This window comes from Felis catus, chromosome X (assembly GCF_018350175.1).
Source record: "Felis catus isolate Fca126 chromosome X, F.catus_Fca126_mat1.0, whole genome shotgun sequence".
NCBI classification, from domain to species: Eukaryota; Metazoa; Chordata; class Mammalia; order Carnivora; family Felidae; genus Felis; species Felis catus.
In genome coordinates this window covers 53299782-53317580 of record NC_058386.1, presented here as the reverse complement: position 1 = coordinate 53317580, position 17799 = coordinate 53299782, and the positions used below count along the sequence as shown (strand labels likewise).

Genomic DNA, 17799 nt, shown 5'->3' with positions numbered 1-17799 from the left:
TTCTCTCTCTAAAATAAAAATAAATGTAATGGGGTGCCTGGGTGGCTCAGTCAGTCAAGTGTCCAACTTTGGCTCAGCACAATCTTACAGTTTTGTGGGCTTAAGCCCCATGTCAGACTTTGTGCTGACAGCACAGAGTCTGCTTCAGATTTTATCTCCCTCTCTCTCTGCTCCTCCCCAGCTTGCTCTCACTCTCTATCAAAAATAAACATTGAAAAAAGTTTTAAAAAATTAAAAACACAAGCAAAGTAAATTAATAAAAAGATTCCCAAACCCAGGAACACTCCCCTGCTACTGCCATAGAAGCTATGAATTCCAAAGGATATCTCAAAGTCTCTTATCTTAGAAATCTTGGAGATTATTAATTTTAATTCTCCCATATTACATATGAGGAAATACATCCTAGAGAGGGACATGACAGTATAAAATCACATACATCAAGTCAGTGATAGAGGAGAGACCAGAAAACAGGCCTGCGAACTGTTAGGATCATATATTCATTGCAGTAGGAATCATCTTTGCCCCAAAACTAATATTTTTTTTTCCATACAAGACAAGTCAGTAAGAGAGTCATAGGTACAGGGTTATCTCAAAACTGTAGGATAGGCTAAACAAACATGGGATGATAACAGAATTTGTCTTAGGCAGATAGCCATTCAGGGAAAGCTGGAAGAGAGAGAAAAAAAAAAAAGCAGATCTCCAAAAGAGAGACAGAAGATATGGAGTCCCTCTAGGGCATTTTCCCAGATTCTGACCAAGAGATGGCCTTGGGGGGGGCCACAATTAGATATTAGATATCTAATCCACAATTAGATAGGAATAAAAAATGCTTCATTCTGTAAATCTTTCTACTTGAGATTTCCAATGCAACATTAGAAAATTAAAGACACTGAAAATTCTGCAATAAAACACCTGTATAAGTTTGAGTTACCAAATAATTTCAAAACATATTTGTCCTCTGAGCATATGTTTTTGCTTTTCCATTTCAGTCCTTGACCCTATTTCTCAGGAGGAAAATCCCTCAATGTTGATTATTACCTCACATATCTTATAGCATTATTGTGACCACAGTTTAATTTTTTTCACAAATTTCTGAATAGCATCTTGACCCAAATCCAAGGATAATAGTCTAGTAGAAAGTCAATCAGTAAAGATGTATTATTTTCTGCAACCAGAGCTACTGGGTATAGGGATAGAAAGGGGAGACAGCAATTCAAGAAAACAGTATTTTCCTCACAATTTCTTGGGGGGAATTAAAAATATCCACTGCAAAAGTTTATTAATAATTCAAGAGGTTCCATTGGACAATAGAAGAAATGGGTACATACAAGGGCTAAGGCAAGGTGTGTTCTTCAAATGAAGAAGAAAAAAAGTGTAGGTTGACTTTCAAAAGTCCTTGGAGAGACTGGAATTTTTCTGAGCCAGAAGTATGAGAAATAATTGAGTAGGCAGAAAAAAATAGATAAAGTATTACCAGAAGGAGAAAAGGCATGAAGAAGAAGAGAAAGATAAGGTCAAAGTGTGTCTAGAAGCCAAGGCTGAGTGTCAGGAAAGTGGGTTTCTAAGCCCTATCATGAAGCTTGTGTGAGAATTCTGGTGTCCTTTCTAGGAGACTCTGTAAGAGGAATGTGAAGAAAAAAAATACAAATCAAAGAGCACTTCCATCCCTGGATTCCATATACCTTTTCAAGACCATTATGTCCTGCTTGGGCTCTGACAATGTGTGTAGAAACATTCCAGATCTGTGGCTTCAAGAATTGCCTCACTTTTCCCCTGGCACCCTCAGATACAATGCTTCAGTTCCCTCAAGTCACTGAAAATAACTTGTGAAAGTTTAGTTTGTGTTTGGAGAGTGATCTTGTATTCAGCTGGCAATTTGTTTGTTGTATCCCAACTGCCCTGGCTTGGAGCTGTTAGGCATATGCCGCACTTGGGGTATTTGACAAACTGACACTCTACCACATGGAGTGTCCAACTCAGCTTGTCAAATACACGGAGTGTGGCACTGCAGGAGGCCAGGCCAGGAGCTTCAGTGAGGAGGCAAGATCTTCCTGGGAGATATGGCCCTGGAGGGAATGAAAGAAAAAGGAGTCACACCCTGAGCCCCAGAGAAACTTCAAAGGCTAAGGACTAGCAGAAACATCAGAATAAGGAAGTGAGCAAAAACAGGCATAAGTCTCCCAACCAGAAGATGGATCCTTAAGGGAAGCCCAGCTGGGACTGCAGATGAGGCCCCAGTGCTCACCCAGAGGTCCTCGGGCTATAGCTTTAGCATTCCTTGGAGTTCCAAGCTTCAGTTGGCTCCTATATGCATAAGGGAGAGAATTTGGTCATTGTCTTGCTTCTCTGACCTCAGGAAAAGACTAGACCCCAGATTAGTATCCATGAGACCCCCACTCACTTTCCAATGTCCCACAGTCTTGTGGGTATGAACATAGTCTTTGAGGTTAAACATGGGCTTAAATTTTGACTGTCATTAAGTAGCTGGGAAACCTCAGATAAATTATCTCGTCTCTCTGAGTTACAGTTTTCCACATCCACAAAATGGGTTTGAGTACCTACATAATAAGTTATTGTGAGAATGGCATGAGTTAATGTATGCAAAGCCTTTAGTTCCGTATTTGATATTCAAAAAATAGTGGTTGTGCTATTGAGAAGGAAAGCAAGGTCCAGTGACAATTGATTTAACAGGATCAGGCCAGATGAAACAGGACTGTTGTATGGCTTCAGCCTTGACTAACATGGGCCCCCTTGTCCCATCAGGACTCACGAATGGAAGCTATAAACGAAACATCATCTAGTCTTACCCACTCATATTATAAATGAGGAAATGAAGGTTAATATTGAAGAAGAAAGTAGCTGCAGGTTATACAAGTTGTTCATAGTTTAGGGTTATGCCTTATATCACCTCATTGTGCCTTTCAGCTTTCCTCATTGTTTCTTTTAGCTCTCTGCTCTGTATCTCTCTCTCCAGGAAAAGGGAGACACGTCCACAATGATGGCAAAAGACAAGCAGTAGATGTGGCAGTGAGGCATTGGTATCTTTCAATCCACAACCATTAGGGAAATAAGGAAGCTGTTAGGAACATGGTCATGTCTGGAATTTACAGAGTAATTCCCTTGGCAACACCCAGATCTTGTTGATTAAAAAAAAAATCCAGGTTGTCTGTGTCAAATGGTTCAACTTTCCAGCTGTGGCAGTTGATCTGTGAGAAATTAGCTGGCTCATATTAAATACTGGTATGACAAGTGGCAAACATTACAAGATTGTCAGGAATAGAAAAGTACCCCATGAGGCCAGAAGGCCCTATTTGAGCTAAGACAAGGCAGAGGGACTTGTCTTTTAGGAACAACAATATTTTTTTAATATTATTTCCTTTAGTTTAATAGATGTTGATGAAGGGATGACATGCTTCTCCAATTTGAAATATAGGAGTGACTTTAAATACAAGTCTATAAACAATTTTCTCCATCCCCTTATTTCCCATACCAGTCAATTCATCCCAAGCCACCCAGAGCAGCAAAAGCAACAATCTTGGTCACCATATACAGTATAGTGGGAAAAATCAGACAAATTTGGATTCTAATGCTGCCTTGAGAACCAACTAGCCAATCATGGCATTGGGAAAATCTTTCTTTGAGCTTCAGTTGTCTTCTTTGGAAATGGGAATAAGAAGACTTACCTGGCAGAATTGTTAGGAAAGTTTTCTCAGCTTTTCAGAGCTTCCCATAAAGGAGCTAATAGGCACTGTGGCTCAGTCCCTGGAGTTGTGGGTGGAGGCCAGCCAAGAAAGTTGATTAATAGAGCTTGCATTCACGGTGGCAAGACAGAACTGGACTCATGTCCAGAAAGCTCTATCATTACCCTCATTGGCTACCGGCTCCCGTGAGAAGACCTGGATAAACTGGAGGTGCCTGTAGCCTCGTGAAACCTCTTTCTGACTTCATCAGAGAGAGAGAGAGAAAGAGAGAGAGAGAAATATGAAGTGGCTAAATATTCCTTCTTAGTATACTCGAAATTGAAGAGCCTTATAGACCATGTCACCTCAATATTAATGGAAGGAGTCAGTGGCTGAGCTGAAACCAGATAGGTTTTATTCCCACTCTTGATGTTCTAGTGCATGCCTCTCTAAATGAGTGTATATAAGAAAAACAGGTTCAAATTGAGAAAGGCTTGCCAAACCCATGGGAAGAAAATGTGAATATCGACATAGAGGTATTAAGGAACTCTGAAAGCTCTTCTCTTAGTGTGTCATACTACACAAAATAAAATCATTTTCCCCTAATCTACCCTAGCAGGGCTAACACAACAAGCAGCAGGATGTATCCTGCTTCTGAACCAGTTGGACCTCCTCATACTGGAAGCAGTCTGGATTTTTTTAGGCATGGTTTAATCCCCTCATTCAGCCCCACCCAGATATATTTATTCAGCATCTCTCTTATGTCTTTCTCAACAGAGAGTCGACAACCATAAAAATAAGGGATATAAAAACTAAATGAGCCTCTAGACACTATTCGTCTAATATTTCCCTTCCTTTTCTTTGCATAAGAGGCCAAAAATGTGTTCTAGAAAGGTGAGAGGACTTATCAAAGATACATAGTGTGTAAATGGAAAATTCAAGACTGCTATTCAAATTTCCTGACCCATGATTCCAAAGAACACTCCATTTCCAAGTGGCTAGCTCCTAAACAATGTTTTTGAGGAAGAAATGTTATCTTTCCTTCTCACCATTAGAATTTTAAAGATATAAAACCAATGGGAACCTTCTTCTCACCCACCCTTCACTCAGAATCCCTGAGGAGAGTCCAAAGAGAATAGGATAGGTAGGTCCAAGCCACCTTTGGACCTCCCCCAGCTTGGGAATCCAAGAAGGGAGGGAAAATGGATATTATACCTGTTACTGGAGTGGTGCCTTGGTCTTGGAGGAGGCAAAGGTTCCCTGATGATGAGCCAAACTGCAGTGGCCAGAGGTAACTGGGCTTTTTGCCTGGGGCAGGAACGTCGTGTGTTTTGAAGGGTCCTTGATGTCTTCAAGAGGAAACATAAATGAGGAAGTTAAGGCTGAGGTTAACCAACGGAAATCTGGGTGAAAAATGACAAAACAGTGCTATTGTGAAAGGGTCCATTACTGCAGCAACAGTTCCCACTGCCATGCACCCCCCAGCCCATTTGTAGCTGACATCCTACAGACAATGGTTCTCCAAGCTGCAGAGAGTTGAAGCAGAAAGCCTCTGGCTGCTCTAGGCTATACCTATGGGTCAGAGTTTTCCCTAGAGTTAATGAGGAATGGGTTAATGAGTTAATGAGTAATGTCAGAGCTGAGACATTATCAAATGAAAATCTACATTGTCAAAATTGAGAAACAGATCTGAGGGATGAAAGAAAATGTCTGATATCAAAAAGCAAATTAGTGGTATATGTGTAATTTAAATCCACTTCTATCAACTTCAAAGCATGTGTTTTCTCACTCTGTCAGAATGTCTTCAGGTCCTGAAACACCTTTTTTACTTCCCCTGGCACAGCTTCTCACCTGGTACAGCTACATAATTTGCAGGGCCTAGTGTAAAATGAAAATGGGGGGGGGTTCCTGTAAAAAAAAAAAAAGAAGATTTCAGAATGGTGACAGCAGAATAGTATGCCAGAGCACCTGGGTGGCTCAGTCAATTAAGCATCTGACTTAGGCTTAGGTCATGATCTCGTGGTTAATGAGTTCAAGCCCAGCATTGGGCTCCTCACTGACAGGGCAGCTTGGAATTCTCTCTCTTTCTGCCCCTTCCCCACTCTCTCTCTCCCAAAACAAATAAACTTTTCCAAAAATAAAGAAGAAGAAGAAGAAGAAGAAGAAGAAGAAGAAGAAGAAGAAGATTAAGCCAAGTGTGAGGTATTTCTAAGTATGGGGACCTGGAAAACTTTACAGGTCACATGCCTATAAAGCTGGCCCTGCTGGCACAGCTCTGACCACAGATCACATTTTGGCATGAAGGGCCTTAAAGAAGGAAGGGAAGAAAGAAATTCACTTCTATTAATAATAAAATTATGTGCTTTATGTGTGTTATCTTATTTAATCATCAACGCTTTGGTATGGTATGTATTATCATTATCCTTATTTATATGTGAAGAAAGTGAGGCACATAAAAGTAAAGTGACTTACCTATGAACACAAAACTAAGAAATAATGGAGAAGATATAATTTCCACTCAGGTCTTTCTGGCTCCAAAGTTAGGCTTTTTCTACTCTCACACACTGGCTACAAGGAGAGAAAAAAGTAGTTGACCTTGAGAAGAAAAATATGGTGCCAGATCCTTAAGTTCAGTTGTGACTTTCAGGCTTCATGAAGGACGTGAAAAGTGTGAGAAGAAATTGAGTGACCTCTTGGTGCCACATGTTTGCAATCTTTGGGCAGTCCCCATTCATAGTTTGGAAGACACTTGATTCCCATTATGCAGTATTCTACATCATGAATCCTGATGGTATTGAAGAAGAGAGAGGCAATTTTTTTTCAATTCTTTTAGGGTATACTTGTGATTGCCTTCAATGATTGCAGTGCTCAAGTCCCAGTCCTTAGTCTACATAGCAGAAGTAGTACCCTGGACCATGCTCAAGCCCTGTTGAATAATCTATCCAAGCTACATCCAGTTTTATAAATTCAAGTTCAAGAGAAAAGACCATATGCTTGGAGCCAGGGCTCTTGTGCCCCAGTCCTAGGTTTGTCAGCTGTGTTTCCCCCCCTAGCTTGGGTTTTCCATTTAAACAACAAAAGCTGGATTAGATGATCTTAGTGGCTCAATATTCAGATACTCCCTGGTTTCTTTATAAACTTCTCTATCCTTGCCCTCCCCTCACTGTGTACTTGTGGTTGCAGGGCTTAGAGGCTGTAGGCACAGCTTGGGATAGAGATTCACTTGCAGTTACACTATTCTGCAGAAACTCCTTTCTACCAGAATAATTTATTGGCTAGTCCTTGAGACCAATTTCCCCAGATATGGCTTCTAGAAAGATTCAGTTCCTTTTTATTTTTGATTTCTGACTAAAGCTTGGGGTGGAGTCAAGGTTGTCCTGTGGGCACTTTCCCAGGGAGGGGCTCCCTCCTTTCTACTCACTCCACAGAGATTAAGTTCAGCTGCCCACTCTTTTTTTCCTCACCTACCAGTTAAAGTATTCTACTGTGTTTTTTTTTTAACACGGGCCTTCTGGAAACAATGTCTTTACATAAAGTAGTAATTAATAGTGGCCCCTTGGAGCCACGCACTACGTCCATGGAAGAGAGCATTAGAAGCCAGGAAGACCTGAATATCATGCCATCTATGCAGAAGACCTGAATTAGAGCAAAGGCATTGGGATTCTTGGAGTTCCTCTTTACCACACAAGCACAAAGCATGCTGGGAAGGGCCAACTTTGCAGCAACAGCACAAAGGGAGCTTTCCTTTAAGTCTGTTGTGCAACCAAAAGATACACAGTTCTCTCATTTTGGATGCTTTTTGACTTGGCTAAGTCTATGAAGGAGGATGAGAGAGAAGGGCGTTGGGTAGGGATAGCTGTTAGTCTGTGTTGGAGTCCCACACTGGACTCAGTACTGGAATGGAAAGAAAAACTGAATTTTAGGTCAGAGTCTTTTGCTTTGGACTGTAGGTTTTAGCCCTTGAGTTATAGACCCACCTCTATAACTCATTGACTATATGCCCTTAAAAAATCAGGCACAGCCTATCTGAGCCTCAGCCATCACATCATATTGAGGGATTTTTGGACAGGCATGCATCCAAGGAACCATGTATTTCTTCAGTATAAGTAATTTGACAAAGGTACAAGTGCTATCAGAAGAGTGGGTAAGAAAGGTGTAATTGTTCCAGGGCAGGGGCAAGAAGGTGGCTCTTAGAAAAGTAGTATTTTAGCTAGATGTAAAAAGATGGAGAGAGAAAATAATGATGCTCATTGTCTCTGAAAAGACTTCTCTGACTAGTCTTCTCCCAGTGAAAATAATTAATCCCTGCTTTGCTTGCCTCTAGTGTCCAAAACCTTTTCATACTACCTTATGTGTCTGTCTCTTCCAGGAGACCAAGAACAGCCCAAAGTAAGAACCATGTTTGGTCCATTATTTTCTTCACAGGGTCAGACATGAAATAGTTTCCCAGGAACTGAAAATTGAATAAATGAATTTATCAGTGAATTAGCAAAAGAAGGAATCCCCATAGCCCAAGTTGCCCACACTCTTTAGCTTGCCTCACCTCCATGAAGAAACTGAGAAGGCCTCCCTTTAACTTCCAGTTTCTCTCTCTGTTCACTTACCCCCAACTTCCTGTTGGAAACCTGTCAAGAAAAGTCCCCAAGAACAATTGCAAAGCTGAGGCCACTTCCTGTGCAAGAGGCCAGTGTCTACACAATCCACCTTAACCCTGGTGATTGCTGTGCACATGATTGCAATGGGGCTTCCTCTGAAAGGGAACTAAAGGCTGAAGATATTTATAAGGCACCTCCAAGCCAGGACTGAAAAACTTCATGTACACCTGGGCCTGGGGACAAAAGATTTACTGTGATGTTCCACACAAGCCCAGTGACATTGGCAAGAAAGGTGGCAGCAATTAACCTACCAACTACAGTTCAACATTATTCAACAATGGTGTGTTGAGCACTTACTGACTACAAAGCTCTATGCTTGGTACCAAGGAGAAAAAATAAATATATAACAGACCAGTAATATATATCTAATATAATGTAATGTGAGCTACAATTTTTTCTAATAGCTACATTAAAATTTGAAAGATAAATAGGTGAAATTAATTTTGATAATATATTTTATTTAACCCAATGCATCTAAAATGTTATCTTAACCTGTAAGCAATGTAAAAATGTATTAATGAGATATTTTACATTCTTTGAAATGTAGTCTGCATTTTACACAATTAGACAATTTGGACTAGCCATGTTTCCCAGTGTTCCACTGGCACATATAGCAAGTAGCTAATTGGACAGCACATGTAGAAGATGTGGTCCCTGCCCTCAAGGAATTCACAGCCTAGTCTATGAGCCAGACTGATACATAAGCATGTATAAGTAACAAGTACTATAGTAGAGTGCATGGATGTCAAAGAGCACTTCACCAGAGTTTAGGAGTCCTGGCCTATGGTTTCTTCTCTGTCACTGATTTTCTGTGTGACCTTGAGTAAATCCCTCTCCCTCTATGGGCCTCCATATTTCCATCTCTACAATGAGGTTTAAATAGATTATTTTTATTCAACAAATATATGTTGAATGATTTCTAAGTATCAGGCATGGTGCAAGGCACTCAGGATACGTAGATGAACAAGACACATACAATTCTTGCCTTCTTGACACTTGCAGTGTAGTGGAAAGTAGCTATTAAACAAACAGTTATGGGTAAATATGACAAGAAAGAGGAAAGCACAGAAGGCTGGGAGAACATATAACATAATCTACCAGGCTTGGATAGATGAAGGAAGCCTCCCACAAGAAGTAACCTTTGAAGGCTGTCTGAAAAATGAGAAGTGAACTAAGTAAATAATTGGTGAAATGTCATTCCAAGCAAAGGAAAAAGCAGGTGTAAAGGTTCTGATATGCAAAAGAATGTGTTCTATTCCAGGAAAATAAGGAGGCTCATGTGGCCTCGAATTGAGTGAGCAAAGGAAAGAATAGCTCAAAGAATGGAGAGGTAAGCAGGGTGCCAAAGTGGGAAAGGTCTTGTATATTATGTGGAGGGTTTGAAATTTACCCAATGAGTCATGAATAGCCAGGGAAGGTACAGATGCAGTGCCCTTTAATCACCAAGACAAGGAATTTTTAAGTTAAGATCAAGGAAAGAAAAGTTAATTCCAACTAGTTGGACAAGAAACTTCACAGAAGAGGCAGTTTTAAAAGGTCATTAAAGAATAATAAGATCACTAGTCAGAAAAGTCTTTCAGGCAGAGGAAAAAACATGAATAAAAGTGTAGAGATAAGGAAGAACATGGTGACCTTGTGTAAATTGAGGAACCACTTATGCAACAAGGTAAATATTAATCTAAGAAAATCTATGAGTATCTACAGATGTACTAGAATAATTGAAGCCCAAAGTCCTATCCAACACACTAAATGTGTTCTGGGAGAAACCAGGCAAAGACATTGGAGCTACAAAGAGATTAAATTTGAATAATAATAATAATAACAATAATAATAATAATAATAATAATAAATAGGGGTGCCTGGGTGGCTCAGTTGGTTGAACGTCTGACTCTTGATTTCAGCTGAGGTCATGATCCCAGGGTCATGGGATCAAGCCCCACATTGGGCACTATGCTGAGCATACAGCCTACTTGGGATTCTCTCTTTCTCAAATTAAAAATAAATAAAAATCATAAAAAATAGTAATGAATACATATTGTGAACTTACCAAGTAACAGGCACTGTTTCAAGCCCTTTACGTGTATTATTTTATGTAATTTCCTCACAATGACCTTATGAGGGAGATATTATGATTATCTCCCTTTGACAGATGAAGAGCTGTCACTTGCCTAAAGTTGAAGAGCTAGTAAATAGCAGAGACAGGATTGAAATGTAATGAAACAATTTATGAAGGGTAGGGATTTTGAAGCAATCAACAAAAATATATAATATGGTTCTAACAAATATGAAATTCAGGCCAGTTATCTTCACAGTCTACAAGGGCAATTTTAGGCAGAAAAGAACTCAATTTCCAATTTATGATCATTAGAAATGCTGAGCTGAAGATGACCTTTGTTTAGCTTCTTAGATATAAAGAATGAATGAAGTAAATAAGATAGGAGTCCAAGAGAGTTAGATAAAGACTTAGAAAATCAAACTGGCTCCACTCTTAACTCCCTGTACTTTACTTTCAAATTCACTCAGAAGTTTCTATCTATGAGATAAATAACTTAAGTGCCCTTGACAACCATCCCCATCTATTTTCTACAATGGTCCACCTAAGGGAAAAATCCCTAGGCAACAGTTTTGAATGGGAAGGGAAGAAGGATAAACTAACTTGTGATAAGCTGTCACATATATTTGGAAAGAACAAAACTGCATTTTTTAAAAATATATATTTTCTAATTCAGAATGGGGTACATATCCCTACTGTCTTTGATTTGACATACACAGACTCTTTTCATCTTCCTAGTGTTTCCTCTGATGAAGGCAATAGCAAACACAGTGCATTGTTGGGGAGCGGGGAGAGAATTTAGGCCAAACCCTTGAGCTTACACCACAGCTCAACATCTTCTAGAACTAGGATGCTAGAACTTGGTTTAACATTGATTTAGAAGGCAGTCAATTCCTACATACTTCTCTCTAGGGTTAGTTACCATGACACTCTTCCTTAATGTTCTGGTCCTATACTTGCATATGTCAGTTTCTATAGGCTTATCTAAGAGTTTCAACCACCACAATTTGTATGGCAATAGGTAGCTCAGAATCTCCAACATATAACCTGAACTTTTCTATCTCAAAAGTAGATGCTATGATGTAGATGACCAAATGTCTCTTACTGTTAAAGAATGTCACATCTGTATTGGGTGGGAAACAAAAATATCAGAGATGCTCAAAGCTGGTTTTTGACTGGTGGCACGTATCCCAGGTTGTCACGTGAGGTCTTGTGCTATAGTGAGTGGCAAAAGCATTGAGCTTGGAGTTCAAAGACCTGGATTTGAATTTCAACTTACTACTTTCCAGTTTTAGGGACTTGTGGAAATTACTAATATTTCTAACTATCCATTTCCCCATTTCAAAATTGAGTTAAGAAATAGGTACCTCATGGGATTTCAGGAAAGTGATATACCTCAGAACTTCTGTCAAAACAAGATAATACAAGGTAAAAAAAAAAAAACAGATAATACAAGCAAAGAAAAAACAAAAAGCTCCATGTTGCCACAGTAAAGGGCACTGCTCTTCTATTCGCAGTCCTAGTAAGAATAACAAATGAGAAATGGAAGGGCAAAAAAAAAAAAAAAAAATTCTGTGTTTTTTTTTTTGTTCTTAAGAATGCTTGTATCTATTACATAACTCATTCTTTGCAACAATCCTGTAGAAATAAGCATCATTCCCATCTCAAAAATGAGGTCACTGAAACCCAAAGACATTAAACAATTTCCCTCAAAGTCACATATTTAGTAAGTGGCAGAGTTGGGGTTCAGACTTTTATTAGCCATGCCCCTAAAAAGGCATTTAAGGGACTGCTCAAGAGTTCAACATTTGCTTTGGTTCCTTTAAACCCTGCAGGCAAGCCACTCCTTCAGTCTTAGAGAAAAAGGGGTTATTCCACTAGATTACAAGCTCTATGAGAGAAAGAACCATGTCTATTATGCCTAATTTTTTTATTAAGTTGCTGAATTTTTTTTCTAAATTGATTTTCTGGGTTCTTTATATATTAGAGAAATTTTCCTTTTGTATAAGAATTCAAATATTTCCATTACTTTATCATTTGCCTTTTGACTTTGCTTCTAGCATTTTATATTTTTATTTATTGTTGGTGCTCTACCAAGCTGTAGGAAGGCAATTTTATCTTATTCACAACAATATAGCTAATGACTAGAAATGTGCCTTATTTATAGTATGTGTTCAATAAATATTTATTGATGAAAAATAATTCTTCCTGTTGCACAGGCCTGAAAATACGGTGACATCTAAATACTGAATTCCATGGCCTTCCCTTCCCCTGGTTCCTGATAACCTGGGACCTGAAATTAACCAGAATTGAAGATTCATTTAAAAAAGATGTAGACAGAGAATATAAGAAAACCCGAGTTTCAGGCCCAGCTATGCCATGCCTTGTTGTATGACCTTGGGCAAGTCCCTTCTTTACTCTTCTTTATAAGAGTGGTAGACTAGTTGGTCTTTAAGAGCCCTTTTCCCCCATTCATAAATTTCCCAAATGGTATGAGCAATAAAGATACCAAAGATAATATGACTAGGACCTTGCCCTCCTGGAACTTATGTTCTAACAAGGGAAAGAGGCACTCAACAAACAATCTCACAATAAAAATGTGTTATGGAATATAAATATAGGGTGTTATGAGAGAAAGCAATAGTAAATATAATCTGATATGAGAGTTTAAGTCTTTCTTCAAAACTGTCTAAAATTAAGATCCAAAGAATGATCCAGACTAAGTAAAATTCTCTGGGCCTTGGATTCTTTAACATACATATTAAGCATTAATGTTATTTATATCATATTTATTTATGTTATATATTTATTATTTATTATATAATTATATATACTTTTATTGTAAACATATTAAACATAAATACATATGTATATTTACATACATACACACATTTATATAAATCTTTACCTAACATGTGAAGAAAGCTTTTTAGACTGTAAAATAATACAAATGTGAGTGATGACTTTTTTCATGTGGCTGGGAATTTCTTTGGACCTATTTTAGGATACTATGGGTAGCTGTCACTCCATGGCCTCTTGAGGCTGGACCTGAGCATGAACCCAAGACTCTATGGGACTTGTAGGGTGATCTGCTGCTGTTTTCTGTAATGTGAAGCTGATGCCATCTGTCTCTGAAAATAAAAAATATATATATGTTTTAGATCTAACTACATATTATGTCCACTTCTCTGGCCCACTGATGCTATCAGACATCATGGAAGCTGCCTGGCTTGTCTCAATGCTTGGCAATGGAGGAAAGAGGAGAGGTGTTGTGCAGGCCTCTCTCATCAGCTTGACTTTATACAGGACATGGTCAGCTCTTTGGAGATTGTGGCATGTATTACCAGCATCCACAGGGTTTTTTTTTTTCATATTCTCATTATCTATTAAAAACTAAAAGTGGGAGGAAAAGGGCAAGGCATCTTGGGACTCTAGCACACTGTATTCATAGGACTGAGGAGACAGAGAAAGTAAGGGAAGAGAGCTAACAGTTGACTAATGACTACTCTGTCCCAAGCACTGTGCTATATGCTTTATGCATACCACTCATATAATCTTCACAACCATTCTAGGAAGTGGGAATTGTTCTTCCCTTTCCACAGATGAGAAACATGAAGTTCAGAGTGCTCAAATGACTTACTTCAAGTCACCCAGTAAGCAAGTGAGCTGGAGTTCAAACCAACTTTACTACTTTCTTCTATACCACATGACACTTGGGAGAGTCATTTCAGTCCCAATACCCCCAGGCTGGGTCATACCAATTTTTATTCCAAAGAAGAGAGATAATTGTAAGTTTGGGGGAATTTCAAATATAGAGTTTTTCTTACTTCTTGTCATGAGTTATAGTCCTCTGGTAGGAAGTTGGTCCTCTCATCTCACCTGAACCATGACTGTTGTGGTTTAAGTCAACTTCCTGTCCCCTTATCCTCCAAACATTTCCCCCTGAGTTGTACGCTGCAGCCTCCATGCTCTGGTGCCTCTTTTGAAACTTTGAACCTCTAATTTTGACCCATAAGCCAAGCAATGGGGTTTCAGAATTGAGATTAGGACCACTTCCGCCACCTGCTTCCACTGCTCCCCTGGCTCTGCTTCCACAAAGTTCGTCAACCCAGTGACCTCTTCTCAAATGTCATTCTATTTGGTCCTTCCTCTATCGATCTTTCAGTCTATAAGCATAGTAAAGTTACAATCAACCCCCCCCAATATCTTTCCAATGGCCACCCCATCATTCTTCAGTTCCCTCAATACAACATTCTTAGAAAGTAGTTTCTAAACTTTTAACTTTCTAATCCACCATAACTTAGCTTTTTATTTGTTCTCTATTCCAATTTCTGCACTGACTCTGGTATCTGGTGTCACCAAATTACCATGAACCCCTAATCAACAAAGTCAAAAGCCTCTCTACTATGCCTCATCCCACTCAATGTCTCTGTAGCAGATAACTCTGTCAGCTATTCCTTCTTTCTTTAAAGCCCTGTCATCAACTGGTTTAGAGGATATCCTCCCTCTTCTGACTGAATTTTATCATCAGAAGACACACAATCATGGTTCAGATGAGATGTAAAGATCAACTTCCTGCCAAAGGATCATAGCTCATGGTAGTGACGCCTCCTCCATTTTTTAATTTTTTTTTAATTTTTGAAAGAGAGAGAGAGACAGAGCATGAGTAGGGGAGGGGCAGAGAGGGAGACATAGACTATGAAGCAGGCTTCAGGCTCCGAGCTGTCAGCACGGAGCCCAACACGGGGCTCGAACCCACAAACTGAGATCATGACTTGAGCTGAAGCCGGTTGCTTAACCAACTGAGCCACCCAGGTACCCGACTGCCTTCTTCATTTGTTTCCCTCGTGCTTAACTCAGCACCTGATCCAGAGTATTTTTTAGTAAGAATTGTTAAATGTATTTACCTATACTGTTTTGATTCACATATTTTCCTGACCACTGTCCTTGGTTTTCTTCATGGACTTCTCTTGCTTCTCATTATATGCCAGTGTTTCCCAGAGCTCTGTATCTTTTTGTGTGTATACATATGTGTGTCTGCATACTTGCTCACTGTCTATCTTCCCAACATCCAGAACTGTAGATTAAAGTCAATGTTGAACATATCTTTCTAAATGTCTAAGTCTTCATGTCCTCAAACTTGCACCTCAAACAAAATTACTCATCATCCTGAAGGGAATCCGTATCTCCATGGAGGGAAACCAAGATAGAAAAATAAGTCATTTTTGGCCACCATTTTATATATATATATATATATATATATATATATATATATATATATATATGTTTTATTAATACTTTATAACTCTTACTACCTTGTAACATGATATTTTATGCCTTGATTTTCCATCATTATATCCAGAGGTTCCCTCAAAGACAAGGATCTCTATATGAATTAATTTCTGCATCCCCAGTTTTTGGCACAGAGTGAGCTACTGTTTAAGAAATGTTGGGCTAAATGAAAAGCAATGAGGTCAGCTCCCAGAATGCCTATATTAAGAGCAATAATCTTGTTTCTAATGATTTAGAAAAATGAAAAAATATATAAACATAATATTATTCATTTTTAGTCAATAACATCTTTCTCCTTAAAGTTTGGTATTTATTGCCAGAATAATCTTTTAACAACACAGCTTTGATGGTGTTATTCCACTGCTTAAAAAATGAATAGTGGCTTCCCACTGCATGAAGGTAAAAGTTCAAAATTCCTCAGTAAGGTGGTCAGGACCCTTCACAACCTGTCTACCAACTCCATCCATCCTATATTCCAACTACAACACATCTTATACTCTAATACACCTCCGATCTTTACACATATTTCTCTGTGGTCTTGAAAAGTTTTCTTGACCTCTAATGTTTCCAGGAGACTGTGTGTTTTTTCCTTAGGCCCAGCTCAATTTTTACTGCCTTTGAGAAACCTCTCTGGCTCCCCCAAAGTTTCCTGTACTTTGTGTTTTTTATGTGTTTTTATTTATTTTGAGAGAGAGAGAGAGCATAATCAGGGGAAGGAAAGAGAGAGAGAGAGAGAGAGAGAGAGAGAGAGAGAATCCCAAGCAGGTTCCACAATGTCAGCGCACAGCCCTACACCAGGCTCCATCTCACAAACCATTGGAAAACCCTTGCACTGTTGGTGGGAATGCAATCTGGTGCAGTCCCTCTGGAAAACACTATGGAGGTTCCTCAAAGAGTTAAAAATAGAACTACCTTGTGATCCAGCAATCACACTACTGGCTATTTACCCAAAGAATACAAGAACACTAATTCAAAGGATACCTGCACCCCTATGTTTAGAGCAGTATTTATAATAGTCAAGATATGGAAGCAGCCCGAGTGTTCATCAATTGATGAATAAAGAAAATGTGGGGGGGACCTGGGTGGCTCAGTTGGTTAAACATTCTACTTTGGCCCAGGTTATGATCTCATGGTTCATGGGTTTGGGCCCCATGTTAGGCTCAGGCTGGGTGCTGACAGCTCAGAGCCTGGAGTCTGCTTCAGACTATGTCTCCCTCTTTATCTGCCCCTCCCCTACTCGTGCTCTGTCTCTCAAAAAAATGAATAAATGTTAAAAAATTAAAGAATATGTGATATATATATATATATATATATATATATATATATATATATAACCTTGCCATTTGTAACAACATGCATGGAGCTAGAGAGTATAATGTTAAGTGAAATAAGTCAGTCAGAGAAAGACAATTACCATATAATTTCACTCATTTGTGGAATTTAAGAAATACAACAAATAGAGAGAGAGAGAGAGACAGACAGACAGAGAGAGAGAGACAGAGAGAGAAGACAAAAGCCAATAAATAGACATTTAACTACAGAGAACAAACTCATGGTTACCAGAGGGGAGGTGGGTGGGGTGAGGGGTGAAATAGGTGATGGGAATTAAGGAAGGAGGATATTTGTTGTGATGAGCACTGAGTTATGTATGGAATTGTTGAATAACTATATTGTATACCTGAAACTAATATAACACTGTATGTTAACCATAATGGAATTAAAAAAAGACAAGAAAAAGAAACAATGGATTCTTAGCAGATTTCTAAGGCTGTAGCCAGTGCTCTTCCTGCTCCTTACACTGCTTCAAGATGGCTATCAACCTCCAGATGACTAGACTATGCACACCTCTCACACTTTTTTCTTACCTCCAAATCTTTTTTTAAAATTTATTTTATATTTAGTGAGTAAATGACTGATGCTCTTGATAAAACATAGTCAAGATAAGAAGAGTTGGTGTTACTGGCATCAATTGTATGATTAGGCTGAAACAAAGAAGCTGAAGGCATGGAAAGGCCAAATAACTGTTTAGTTGGATGGACATCAAGCTCCAGTAACAGCAGAGCTCAGGGTGTGGTCATGGAAGAGCAATTAGTTAAAGGCAGTGGAGTAGGGAAAGAAG

At 39.0% G+C, this 17799-nt stretch overlaps 1 protein-coding gene and 1 long non-coding RNA gene across 2 annotated transcripts in view; one reads left to right on the top strand and one right to left on the bottom strand.

The window, feature by feature from the left end:
- The window catches only part of VSIG4 (V-set and immunoglobulin domain containing 4), a 101030-nt gene that overhangs the window by 56925 nt on the left and 26306 nt on the right, over positions 1–17799 (top strand). The window lies entirely within an intron of this gene.
- LOC109496528 lies at positions 338–5002 on the bottom strand. The gene is made up of 4 exons (XR_002152585.3): positions 4896–5002; positions 3684–3942; positions 2246–2304; positions 338–2066 (listed from the first exon to the last, which is right to left on the bottom strand). It is a non-coding gene; the product is annotated as an uncharacterized LOC109496528 (long non-coding RNA).